The sequence below is a fragment of the Podarcis melisellensis genome (assembly GCF_964234715.1).
Source record: "Podarcis melisellensis genome assembly, chromosome: 5".
Lineage (NCBI taxonomy): Eukaryota > Metazoa > Chordata > Lepidosauria > Squamata > Lacertidae > Podarcis > Podarcis melisellensis.
The window spans coordinates 73754984-73769198 of record NC_138537.1 but is presented as its reverse complement, the minus strand read 5'-3'; the positions used below and the strand labels follow the sequence as shown (position 1 = coordinate 73769198).

The following is a 14215-nucleotide window of genomic DNA, read 5'->3' as shown; positions in this document are numbered from 1 at the left end:
CAGTCCCAGACAGCATAACCAACAGCTAGAGATGATGGAAACTGCAGTCCACCAACATCTGAAAGGCACCAGTTTGGCTATTTCTTCTCTACAGAAGAAATCTACAGAAACAGTCTGTGTGGCTTGAGGTCACAGCATGCCTTAGTGTGTGGACATGGAAAGGTTAGGTATGCATATCTGCATTAGTCTGAGAAAGTAAAGAGTGAACAAGTGTGATTAAGGTAGCCTGGGTATGAAAAGGGATGTCTAAGGATTCCACTGCAAATGGACGATAATGCAAAATTCCCTCCATACCATTGTTAGCTCAGAAATGGAAGCACTTGGAGCGAAAGCAATCAGCATGTATTCTTAGTGGATTTTTAGAAAGTCCATAAATTATGTACAATTAACTATGCATCTTGGTAAACACACAGTGCAATATAACTTTAAAAAATATATATTCGTATTTACTACTTATATCTCCTCTCTGCTCCCTGTAGATTTGTAAAAGGCTCATTCCTTTCCCAATTCAATTTCCCACAGAACAGCAGCCCTCAAAACGCTCACACATTTACGCAAAGTAAAATGAGACCGTAAAAGTAAATACTGAATTTTTTTTATCATTTCTCTTAAGACCTGTTCAGGCATTATGCTTGAACAGGAGATATAAACTCATATAGGAGGCACTGGGCTTTGTATGCCAACCTCACCCCCCAACACCCCCAGATGTACACCAGTCTCTTCCTGACCATCCGATGATGAGCAGGAAAGGTCTACAGGGGGGCACTACCCAGTTTGCTCGGCTTCAATTCATGTTCAAGTGAACCCATTCAGATAGCTCCCTACAAACCTTCCATACTCAACACTGGAAGGTTAGGGACTATGAGGGCAGGATAGGCGTGTGCTTCTCCATGCTCCCTATGCCGGCTATTTTCAGATCAGGCACAACACCTGGATACAGCTCTGTGATTGCTTTTAAGCTATAAATCACCTTTGGTTCCTTGACAGAAAGGAGATGTCTTTTGGTGACTTTTGCCCAGTGCCAGCACAATTACCCAGCAATCACTATTATCGCTACACAAGCCGCATATGACTAATAGCTATTTGGGGTTTCAGGGCTGGATTTCATGCAGAGACTTTGACATCACAGGTTCCCCCTGCTGGGAAAGAACTACAATTTGGCTGATTGTGAAGCTGGCCTCTCACTTCTAGACTTCTCAAGTAGCCAACTGCTCCCTCATAAGACTCTATTCTATCAAGTAACCATCACCGGGGGTCGAAAAAGCATTAAAGCTCTAGATTCTGCTGCCAAGGCATCTGCCAAATTCGGGCAGCTTCTGTCCACAAGCTTTCAGGTTTTGTGCAAGGGTGTATTCAGCTTCCCCCACTCCCAAAAAATTCCACCCTGGCTCCTAACCTTTCTCTCCAAGTATTATCCTAACTCTGACTCTGCCGTGCAATATTCCTCCAAATTCTGCCCTGGCTTGAATAATCTGGATGTCCTTTCTTTCCAACGGTGGCTGGGGCTCATTGGCAGGTAGGGAGGTCAGCAGTAGGTGGCACTAGAGGCAGTGACAGGCAGAGCCAACGAGTTCTAGCTCTGTCCCCATCCTGCTGAATACTAGCAGGGCAACACTGAGACTAAGGAAGAGGAAGCTGTTGGCCAGGAACACCTCCAGGACTTACTGTATGTAAGGAGGGAGGCAAGTAGGGGCTGGCTGATGGGGCAATGACTCATTTGCCCAATTTAACCAGTCTCCACTGCCTCCTTCACTCAACCACATGCTGTCCCCACCCAAAAGTGGCCTTTATTTCTGAAATTGCAAAACGAGCAACCTGAATCACTCCCAACACTTGCTAACTGCTGTGAACAATGCATGTTATCACAGGAGGCAGGTAATGCTGAAGCTCTTTCAAACAAGCAGGCACATGGGCACGTATATAAAAAGCCAGCATTTTATCAGGATTATCAAGGATCTCAGGGACCTTTTTCTGTCGCAGTGTTAACAAGTTGCCGGTTTGGCATAGTCAGCAGGTGGGTAAAAAATAAAAAATCCCCATCAGCAGTTTTCAGCAGTTTCTGGCCAGAGAGGGGAGGGATGGTTCAGGGAGAGGAATGCTGTTGATAAAACCCACTCCTCAGAGATAGTGGGATCAAAAGTAAATATAAAACAGAGGTTTAACAGGGGCAGCCTTTCTAAGTCATTGCATTTTTACCCCTCCACTACTTGTGGAGTTTTTGGCAAGTCCAACTTTTCAAACAACCCTGATGTGAGAAGCCATCACAATTACCTCAGCCATGTAACTAATAAGAGCACAACATCCCTAGCAAGTTGGCTACCCCTGGTTAAAGTCTGAATTTATTTTCCCTGTTTTTTAAAAGGTCGCCTTGCCCTTGTGTAATGGTTACCAGCTTCCCACTTGTGTGTTGCTTTTACTTTGAATAAAAGACACACACACACACACACACACACACCGCCACCACTGCCGCCATGACATTTTCAAGTGCAGGAGTTTTAAAATTAAAGGTTGTGGCACAGAGTGTGGGAAGTTCGATGGGGATTCTTGGCTTTTTCACTGAGTGCATTGCTAACATTTCTTTCTCATTAGGAACAAATGATTAAAATAGAAACAAAAACAAAAAGAGGGAGCCTTGGCTTTTGATTTTGTAAGGTTGCATACATACTTTTTAAGGAAGGGGTGGGCAACATGGGCTTTCCAGTTGTTTTGGACTATAACTCTCATCAGCCCCAGAAAGCATGGTCAGTGGACAGGGATTACTGGACTTGTAGTCCACAACACGTGGAAGGTCCCATTTTGGCTAAGCCCTGTTCTGTGAAATAAGTCTCACTGAAGTTAGTGGACTTACCTCTGAGTAAACATGCATAGGATTATGCTGCACACAAGTTTTGTCATGGTTATCAAGTTATCACTTGCAGAAACCTCATTGAAACATGAAATTGAACTAATGTGCTCTTGTATAATTCATTTCTGCACATTTCAGTAGGTCTCCTGAATGACAAGTTCATGGTGGACTATGGCCAACACCTTTCAATCTTCTGATATTTGGAAACCCTTAAGGCTGAACACCCAAGGCAAAACTTGTTTGTTCCATGTTGTCCCACAGGGCTAACATATTTATTCATTTGTTCATTCATTCATTCATTCATTCATTCATTCATACACACATACTTCTGAATTATAAATTCAAGATTATGCAGCAACTTGTGGTTCAAGCTCTCAGGCCCTGCCAGCATCAAAACATTTATTTACTGATAAGAGTCTCATATCCTCCAACTTTTCTCCAATGAAAATAGGGCTGTCCCATTCAATAACAACAATAACTATTATTGTTACTGTTATTATATTTATACTCCAGCTACTCTGTGTGGCTTCCAACATATATATAAACATAATAAATCTTCCCAATACAGGGCTGCCTTCAGATGACTCCATATCCTCCAACATTTCTCTGATGAAAATAGGGACGTCCTAAGGAAAAGCAGGACATTCCAGGATCAAATCAGAAACCGGGACGGCTTCTGTAAATCTGGGACTGTCCCTGGAAAAAGGGACACTTGGAGGATCTGAAGTTTTCCATCATTAACTGGTATGTTTTCGACAGCATGGCGAACACAGTTCCCAAGGATGCTCATCTATCATGCGCTATTGCCCCAAGACCAGGATGCACATGAGATGCACGTGACCATCAAGAGACAAAAACTGCCCTTACTAACAGCCTAATGGTAAGGCACATGTGGGGAGGGGGCAAAAAAAGGCTGTCCAGTGCCAGTCACCTGGCTGCTGGACTATTTCCTGGCTTGCTTCCCATGCCTGCTGGTGCAGCTTGTTCTTGTCCTGTCCTGTTTGGATGCAGCCCACCTGCTGCTCACAGACGTCTACCTCCATCTTGGATCTCTTGCCTGCAATATGAATTTCACAACAGCCTGCTTCCTCTGCCATTCTTAACCAAGAGCTGCTGCCATTTCTTGGAGCCAGAAAGCTAGAACTTGATCCTTTGTGATTAGTTATCAATGCTTAGATTTTTACAGCTCTTCCCAGGTGGCTCATAAGATTTCTTATAAACCAGAGATTGCATTATTTGAGTCGGAGGTTGGGGAAGAACATACATTGGAAGTAAAGTTCACCTAGAAAATGAAGGTGGAAGTCAGCAGTGTAAAATCCCAAAGATAGAGATTCTCTCTCTCAAGTGGATAATTATTCTTGGCATGCTGTTATAGCCTTTTTGCACATTCCGCGATTTTCAGATTGTTTGAATGGTTGGTCCCATACAGACAGAACACTTTAGGTTGTTATTAGAGCATTTTTTCAGAGGAAATAAAACACAACACCCTTTCTTTTCAAGTGTCAACATTTCTAAGTGGTCAATTGTGTTCTTTTAATTGCCACTGTACAAAGAAAAGGAAAATGGGTGTCTTCTGACCAGTCAAATATCAAGCAAATAATGGGGCTGGGACACTGATCAAAACTGGCTTCACTGTAGATGTTCAGTGTTGCCTTTCCCTGAAACTGCAGCTTTCAGTGTGCTTAGCCTTGCTTAGCCATGCATTGAATATGATCTCATATTCCCTTTTTACATTAATTATGGAGTTCCTGTAGCTGCAGTGCAGATAATGGCAAATTGGAAATGGTCAGAGAAGAAGCCACAGTCTGTATGGTATGCATACACATAAGGTGACTGATGGTTTATCACTGTACCTTTTTCACATCTAATAATGATTGGTATAAGCTGAAGATAATTTTCTTTACTTAATTCAGATACAGCATAAACATTCCAGCTGTGGGTTTTTTTATATAGTGTGTTTTCAGGGGCCAGCCCAAGACATTTTGCTGCCTGAGGCAGAAGATAAGTTGGCACTTCTCCTTTCCATCACCTGCAAGCCAACCAGACTGGTAACTGAATCTTGGTTCAGTGTTGGACAGAATCCTATGGTGCACCTGAGGCGAGCAGCAGAGCTTACAAAGTGCATAGCAGATGCAGCTCCAACACTTTGTGCATGTCTCAGCATTTGCCACCCGAGGTAGCTGCTTCAATCTGCCTAACAGTGGGATCCGGCTATGTGTAAACATGCAAAGTAAAACGCCAATAGTTCAACTCTGATTAAAGACATGGAGAAATTGGCTTCTGTACATAGAAGGGAGGGCAACCTATGTTGCCCTCTGCCTCTGGTAGCAAAATTTCTTGGACTAACCCTCACACACACACACACACAGAGGTATGTGTGTGGTTGTCTTGTGTCTAGTGTGACATACATGGGGACACTGTTATCCTGTGAGATGTTAGATAGCTAACTGGATTCTTTTAAATTCAAAAAAGATGTATTTTATGCTATTGTAATAAAGCTTGATTCATTTTTATAGAACAATATTTATATGCCGCTGAATAATGTCCAAGGTGACTCAAGGCTCTGACAAGGGCTTTGAGCCCAACTCTTCCTGTCTAAAGCAAATACGCTTCATCTCATACACCACGTAATTTTCAAACTTCCTCAGAGAATCCTCTCCACAGCTGTTTGCCTGCTTGGGAACCTTCTTTTTGGGGGGTGAGAGGTGCACCTGAAGGTTGACTCTAGGGCTCAGTATTCACCATACCGTTAAAGCTCATCCAAAGTACATTCATTCTCTCAAAGTGCTGTGGTTTGTTAAGGGTTGTCGGGAACCGTTACGTCTGTGAGGGGTAAACTGCAGCATCCAGAATTCTCTGAGAGAAAGAATGTGCTTCGTCTGTAGGGCCTCTGTTGCCTTATGCAAACTGAATGTGACGTACACACAAAATGCTGCAGAAGCAGAGGAGAATTGGAAAGTGGCATTTAAAGAGTATTTGGGAAAAACGTATCTGAGATTATGGATCTTCTCACTGAGATCCACATGCCAAGCTCTGCAGGACACCCAGAGTTTATTTATTTTTTAAAAAAACTATATACCGCTTGATTCTTTTTTTAAAAAAAACAACCAAACACCCTCAAAGGATTCCTGGGAACACAGTTGGAAAACTATGGCCCTACACCACTACAAAAACAGTATTTATACCATTTTCATGTTATTTTGAATGTTTTTGTGGTATTTAACATTACTGTCATAGCATGGGTTTATTAAAAGAGCATTAGGTTGTTGTTTGGCTTCCCTACTCCACCGTAAACATTTGTTGTGCAGAGAAACCTCTAGTGGGTTCTCATTGTTCTTGAACAGAACACATTCTGGCTTGTCTCCTAAGAGAAGGATACAAACATTTTTCATGGAATGGGGTTAGCAACTCCATTTTGAAGTGACAAACTTCTGTTTGAAGTCTATCCTGGTCTTGCTATGTACAGCATGGAAGAAATCTCTGTACACAAAAGCTGTAGATTATGTACATTCTCAACAGAGAAGAAACTAACCCAAATGTAGCACAGCCCAAACCAGAAAGGGTCTGCTAAACACACAGCAGAATGGGCTGGTAGTAGGGACTGTACCACTTTCTCCACTTGTAGAGTCTGATACCATTTGAAAACAAACGAAAGACAAACAAAACAGCTCTCTATAAACAGGCACATGGACTAACACTTTCCTTGTTGTGCTCGTTTTCTGTTTAGCTGAGAGTTTTAATGTAGAGAAGCATTCAGAAATGTGATCCTTCTCCCACAGATTGAAGTGGTGCAGCCCAGGTTGCGGGTTTGAGCCCCATGTTGCATTGCAGCGGGTTGGACTGGATGACCCTTGTGGTCCCTTCCAATTCTACACTTCTTTGATCCTATGACCACCTTGGGTGGCAGGATCCACAGGGGCAGCAGATAGTAGGTACTGCTAGTGTCTTTTCAGCTTTGTTCCCAACATAGATCTTTATATCCCTCCCATGTTCCTGATGCAGATCTTTACTCACCCCTAGCAAGGCAGAGGCACCATTTTGTGGTTTGCCTCAGGTGCCAAAATGTCTCGGGTGGGTCGGCCCTGCTTGGAAGAGCACATTGCCTCTGTCTCCTTTAGCAGATTTATGCCCCCAATTTTAGGCTCTTTTTTTTGTTGTTGGTCTCAGATCTTGCCAAATTTGTCACTCAGCGAAAATAAAAATGTAAATTATCTTCTTTAGTGAGCTATTTTGACAAGGGGCAATCAAGCTTGACATAGGATTCCCATCTACCAACTGATCCAAGACTTTACATCTTGACAAACTTTATTGGTAGCAAATGGATTTGGCTTTCCAAATGCTGAAGAGAAGTGGCTGGGCTGGACTCCTACCCCATCTGTATATAATGGAGTGTTCTAGAACAGACTTGAAAGGGATGTACTACTGGACAGAAGCAAAACAATCCACACCCCTTTAGCTCCTCCTGGGAACAAAGCCCAAGGCGACAACTTGAAAGCAAGAAAAGTAGAAACCTATCAAGACGCTAGGGGAATGTGTAGAACAGAATTAGACATAATATTTGATCCCTGCTAGAGGCAAGCAAGTGGGACGCGGGTGGTGCTGTGGGTTAAACCACTGAGCCTAGGACTTGCCGATCAGAAGGTCAGTGGTTCGAATCCCTGTGACGGGATGAGCTCCCACTGCTCAGTCCCAGCTCCTGCCAACCTAGCAGTTCAAAAGCACATCAAAGTGCAAGTAGATAAATAGGAACCGCTCCTGCGGGGAGGTAAACAATGTTTCCATGCGCTGCTCTGGTTCGCCAGAAGTGGCTTAGTCATACTGGCCACATGACCCGGAAGCTGTATGCCGGCTCCCTCGGCCAATAAAGCGAGATGAGCGCCGCAACCCCAGAGTCAGTCACGACTGGACCTAATGGTCAGGGGTCCCTTTACCTTTACCTAGAGGCAAGCAAATTGGGGTGGAGGCATGCAGAGCAGTTGCCCAGAATTAATTTACCTTCTTTTGGGGGCAAAGCCTTGAAACCCCTCCAGATGTTTTAGACAACAGTTCCCATGAAACCCACTCAGTGGGCACACAGGGGCTGATGGGAATTGCAGTTCCAAACATCTGGAAGGCACCATGCTGCTTTTTCTGGACAAATTTTGTAACCCAGAGTGTTGTCTTTTCTATCCTGAAATGAACTAAAAAAGAAAAATGACATCAATAACATCAAAATGTTGGCAACCTAAAACTGTGAGCAGGTGTTTGCATGTGTGTGTGTGTTATAGATTAACATTTTGAGGTAGTTGGGACATTGCAGTCCTATACTTGGGAGGCAGTAAGTGGAATCCTTATTTTCCTGAATTTGTTTAAACTGTTATACTGTATTTATTATTTTATTTAAAAGATTTATAAACTGCAACTCTCCTCCTAAAGTAGCTTGCATACAATATTAAAATGCAGAAACAACAATAGCAAGCTAATTACAAGAGCCATCATACCGTGCTAAAAAATATAAAAAGTCATAAAACCAGCCATAACACAGAGGCTAATAAAACCAGCTTAATAAAACAAATTCAGAACCATTCTCACCATCTGCTGACTCACTCATTGGGAGGTACAAAAGAAAAAAGCGAAAATTGACATCAGAGGCAGAGGATTTTATTACCAACATTTTACCTCCATAGTCTGTTATTCAACCTGGCCATTGCTATATGATTTCATTTCTACAGCAGAGGCCCTGATAATTCTTTTTGCACGGAACAGTTAACTATAAAATGACATTAAGATACTGTTTTCTGGTGACACAAAGAAAAAGAAAACAAAGCACTGTTTTCTGTTACTTTCGGGAGGCCCTTAAATTTCTTGCCAGTTTATATATACCCTGTGCTGTTTGAACAGATTTTTGTTTCCCCTTTAAAAAAACGAACTGAAAACCAACCTTGTTGGGCAGGGACACATTCATATAAAATAGATGTGACTTTAATCCTTTTCTTTCCAAATAAAATTTCAAAAAATTGTGCCAAAATTACTTGAAATCTAATCCATACACTGCCTTGGTGCTGCTTCTCAGGTTCCATGCCACATCAACAACATTTTAACTCAGAAACCACACCTAGCAGGTACATGCCATTGCTTTCCATGTCTCACCAGCAATCTTTGAATCAAAGAACCATCTCATTTAGGGAACTGTATGTACTGCTTTTGTTTCTCTAACTATTAGAGTTTTAGTTGAGATGCTCAGCACACCTTCCTCCACTTTTTTATTTTTTGCAGAGAAGATAAATAAACACAACATATCCAAGTTGGCAGCTGTGTGTAGGTAGCAGTACAATCTAATATTTGAGGAACTCAAATATGATCAACTATTGCCTCCCCACCCTTGCCCATCTTCAGCTGGGAAACAAATATGGAATGATAAAAGGAGGTTGACCTTTTATTTGGTCTTGTCGCTTTGCGAAACCACAAGTCAATTATGTGTTTCTTCTTAGGCCGAGTCAGATTAACAGTGGGAAGGGGCTAAACTGTCGTGTAATCACCAAATCAAGCTATAGTTTTGATTCATATCCATTTCTGAAGTTAACATGCTTTAAGAACAGCTTTGTAAGAGGAAAAGGTGGCCGCCCTGTGCAATATTTACTAGACTGCTGGGGGCTGCCAGAGAAGGGGTGGAGAGTCCTGCCTCTTCTGCCACAGCCTGCTGAACTTCCATAATGGTGCAAGAGGACACAAAAAGCACTCAATCAGTGGCGGAGCTTCATGCTCTGGCACCGGGGGTGGTGGTGGAGAGCAGGTGGGGGCAGTACTGGCACAGGCGGGGGGGGGCAGACGCGATGGCACCCACTGGGATTGCACTGCCGGGGGCGGTGCCTCCCCCCGCACTCCTCTTCCTCTGCCACTGCACTCAAATCTTCCTCCCATCAACCTGTTCACTTGCTACCAGGCTATTGCTAAAATGCAATGCATCTTTAGAACAAATCCTCAACACCAAAGGCAAAAACTTTCCCTCTTTAGGTTCTATAGACCTTTAAACAAAATAACAGAAAAAAAACCCTATTGCTTATAAATGAGTCATATCAACAGAAACCAATCATCAAAGTAACAATTGAAGACTTTTGCCATAACTTTTAACGATTGTACACAGGCCGGAACTGACATAGTGACATATTCAAAAGTCACAACTTCAAAATGTGACACAATGGTTTTCAGCTGAATCAATTAATAGACTTTTAAATGGAATGTCACTCTGTTCCCTGCAAATTGCTGTAAGTCAGAATGATAAAACTCATTTCAATGCCATTGTTCCCTCTATAAGATAACCAGTAAAAAGAGTTACTCATTGGAATTAGGAAGGCTGAACAATGCCCTCAGATGTACTCAAAGTAAAGAAGGCGGTGACATTTTTCCTAAAACTTTGAAAGAAGCAGCAATAAGGAACTTAAGTTCTGGTAATCAAATGTGCTTTATGTTTGAGAGTGATTCCTCATTTCTTCAAAGGCTGTCCTAAGAGAAACCAGAAATAGTTTCAAGCCAACGTTTACCGTCATTTTATAAGCCACTGTCTGCATTGCTGTTATTGCCAGTTCAGTTCTGCATAGATCAACGGGGACATTTCTGAATAATGTGTAGATTTAAACATCTCCATCTCATGTCCTACTTGACTAAATCACAAGTTGCTCAGGGCATGGAGGGGTGTGAGCAGGAAGTGTTCTACAGTCTAGTCAAGCAAACTTCTGAACCACATAAAACCTCTTGCTCCCTCTGATAAGGATTGAATATTTAAAGCTGCAACAAGTGAACATTCAGGCAACATCCTGAAAACGTATTTCCAGAGTTCCTACTTCTTATCTATTTTATGCTCTTTAACCCTGGATCCATTTTTGGATTAACCTCAACATTTTTAGTTGTTGCTAGTCACACAGATCTGAACTCAACAAATTCTAGAAGACAGGTTTCTTCGCTGGAAATAATTATTTACTACTACAGCCCAGTCTTAAAAATCACTGGTCTGTTTCTATATTAAGCAATGCTCATAGTTTTGATCCATTTTCCTGACAGTTCCAACATATGCCAGGGAGCAATATTGAAGTTCACAGTCCCTGTATTCATTCCATCAAGTGAGGACATAATACACACTCACTAACATTTCACAGATAGAAAAGGGGTCTTGCTTGTAATGGAGATCGCTGCCTGATCATGACCCTATTACACACTCGAGTGGGGAGGGGTATTATTCTTCCTTTACTCTTACTCTGTTATTCCACAGTACCTTGTCCTTTACTAGTTCAAAAGCTGAGATAGGATGTGTTCTTTCGGTAAAAAATATATTGGGGTGAGAGGAGGAACGTGACACAAATGGGACTGGCCAAGAAAGAAAGAAAGAAAGAAAAATTGCAATGTGGAATGTTTCTGCCCTCCCCTAGGATATTGTTTCATTGCCTCTTCCACCCATCCTTACACACACACACCATGCAACAAACAGAATTCTGCAGGCACTGAGCATGCTCAGTTCTCATTGGGATGTTTCGGGGGTCGCCCCCTTAATTTCACCCCTCCTGAATTTTTTGTACTTCCGCAAACCTTGGGGTACCACCATGCTTGCTAATACCTCACCTCTAGTTCATGGGTGATGCTGTTTGGGCTGTATAAGGACTCACACTTGAAGAATCAAGTTAGGGCTCCTCCAGATGACCAATTTATTGAGCATTCATCTTATTTGAGCAAACAAAGCTCACACAGTGTTTAGGCACTGCCTTGCCTTTACTGAACGTTTGTTCTGATTTGTTTGCAGGGCAATTATAATGGAATGAACATTCATCCTGATTCGCTTGCAGGGTGTTTATATGTGTCTGATTAATCATTTGTTCACCCCTCACTTTTCAAGTTTAAGTTTATTTCAAGTTTAAGTTTATTTGTTGCGCTAGGGCAACAGAGCACTTCAATCCACTTTAATTGAGCACACCTGAAGCTCCAGCATGCACTTGAATTATTATTATTATTATTAAATTTATATACCGCCCTTCATCTGTAGATCTCAGGACAGTTCACAACATAAAATCACAATATAAGAAACACAAATACATAATAAAAAGCAGAACAAAACAAAACCAATACCCCCCCACACACATTTAAAGGGCATCGTACGTCAATCAGCCAAAGGCCTGGTGGAAGAGGAACATTTCCCCTCCCACAAAATGCTGACAGTCTGGAGGGATCCTTAATTGCGCTTATATTCTATCTTTCCTCCAAAGGATCCAAGGGGAATGTATGTGGGAGCTGTTTCAGTTTATCCTGACAACTATCTTCATGAGGAAAGTCAAACTGAATGATGGTGACATGCCCAAGGTCACTGAGACAGCTTCACGGGTGTTTGAAGCAAATCTTCCTGCTTCAAATACAATGCACTTATCAAGTCCAAAATTCCACAGCTCAGTGGTAAAGAACAAGACTTGGGTGCACACAGTCCTAGTGCAATCAACGCCTAGTGTCTTCAAAGGATAGCGGGAGGGCTGGTGTGTAGGGGGCCTGCTTAAGACCTTGGGACCTGATGCCAATCAGAGCAGATATTACCAGGCTGGATTAAACAACAATCTGACTCAGTGTAAGGCAGAGTCCCACATTCTATGTAACTAACTACTACTCCCACACTGACTCTCAAGATGCCTAAACCTTCCCCAGAGGATGAATATGCCTAAGAATTGAACCCAGGAGATGTCACAATCAAGGTAAAAGTCATGCTGCCAACTCTGCGAGTTTATTTCTAATTGTTGTGAAACTTTCCCAATGTATAAAGTGCTTTGCAATTTTTAGGTGGGAGAAATCTCTTTTTCATTCCAGTAAATTTTGACTGGGGTCAAAGTATTCCCCCCCCCCCAATTGATCAAGCAATACAGTATACCATGTCCTTCACATTTTAAAACACCACCACCTAAATAAAAACAATTAATTCCAAACTCAATTATTTAAGAAATAGTTTCTATAACTGAGCTGCCCCAAACCTACCCATATAGTAAGCCATTTCCTAACAAATCCGCTTACAAATACACAAAGACCAGCCTACATCATGTTAACGCTTTTGAACAACGCTGTCTCTGAATGACCCACACAGCAGTTCAGCAAAGTCTGTGGATTAGATGCTGCTTCTGTTCCACACCTTCTGAAAGTTTTAGCTTTATAACAAATCAAGAAACAGTCCGTCTAATGAGCAACATCAGTATTAGAGAAGCAAGCAATTACTATACCCTTTCGGAATTGCTCCCAGCCATAGTGTAATTCACATCGCATATTTGCGTCCTCTGTTCAAGCCATCTCTACACGCACTGACAGCCCATCTAGCTCCTGCTCAGCCTCTAACAAAACACCACAATTGCATTAATGCCCATGAACAGTGTGCAGTGGGTCAGCACACTTCCAAAGCCTCTGCTTTAGGGCAGAACAATTTCAGCTTCAACCTAGTTCATCTGTACACATTCCACCAAATGTAGTTTGGCTGCACAAACAATCTACAACACAGGCTTTAAAAGAGAGATATGCCGGCAACTGAGACTTTCTGAGTATGCAACATGATCTATCCCATGAAAGCTGGCATAAAAGCTTTTCTTTTGGGGTCAAAATATGCACACAAACCTTTTTCACATTTCTTGTGCATGGCTCATGTTCTGCACAGCTACTGAGAACCTGGGTTAATGCCTTAAGAAAAGTATACTTTTATGAAGTATACTGGGTTAATGTATTAAGAAAAGTATATTTTTATATTTTCAAGTATACTTTTAAGAAGTATGCTTGAAAACCAACAGCCTAAACTTAAATATAACGAACATAAGCAATGCTGAAACAGCACCACTCTGTATTTTAGCCCTATGTTTTTAAGTTCAAAATATGTTCTTTGCTTCAGCCTTTAAAACAAATTCCCTCTGCCTTCTTGACAGTGCATGGATTAAAGAAATTATTTCTCTCCTTGCTGGATCAGCCAAGCATTGTGTTTCCAACAAAAGTCTGCCAAGTGCCTCTGCAAGTTCACTAGAAGGGCATAAAGGTTAAGGTCACCTCCTGCTGCTTATTCTCAGCATCCAACACCAAGAACCATACTGCCTCTTAAGAATGGAGATGCCACTTGGCTCTCCTGGCTATCAGCCAGTATCAACAGACCTAAACTGCATGGGTCCGTGTACGCTTTTTAAAAGCTACATAAGCTAGTGAATGCAACGATTTCGCCACAATGCATTCCAAGCAACGGGGACCCAATGAACAATATATTCAAGAACGCAGCTGGCACCAACTGGCTAGAAAAGACTTGGAACGTTGCGACTGTAGCTCTGAACTTCAGCTAAGCCTGATTGTTGCAAACTGGGTTTCGATCATGGACAACGGTCCTCCTTTCAGTGTTCTGGC

At 42.1% G+C, this 14215-nt stretch overlaps 1 protein-coding gene across 1 annotated transcript in view; it reads right to left on the bottom strand.

Moving 5' to 3' along the window:
* Positions 1-14215, bottom strand: part of ANK3 (ankyrin 3) — a gene marked incomplete at its 3' end in the record, with an annotated part of 355068 nt that overhangs the window by 116265 nt on the left and 224588 nt on the right. The window lies entirely within an intron of this gene.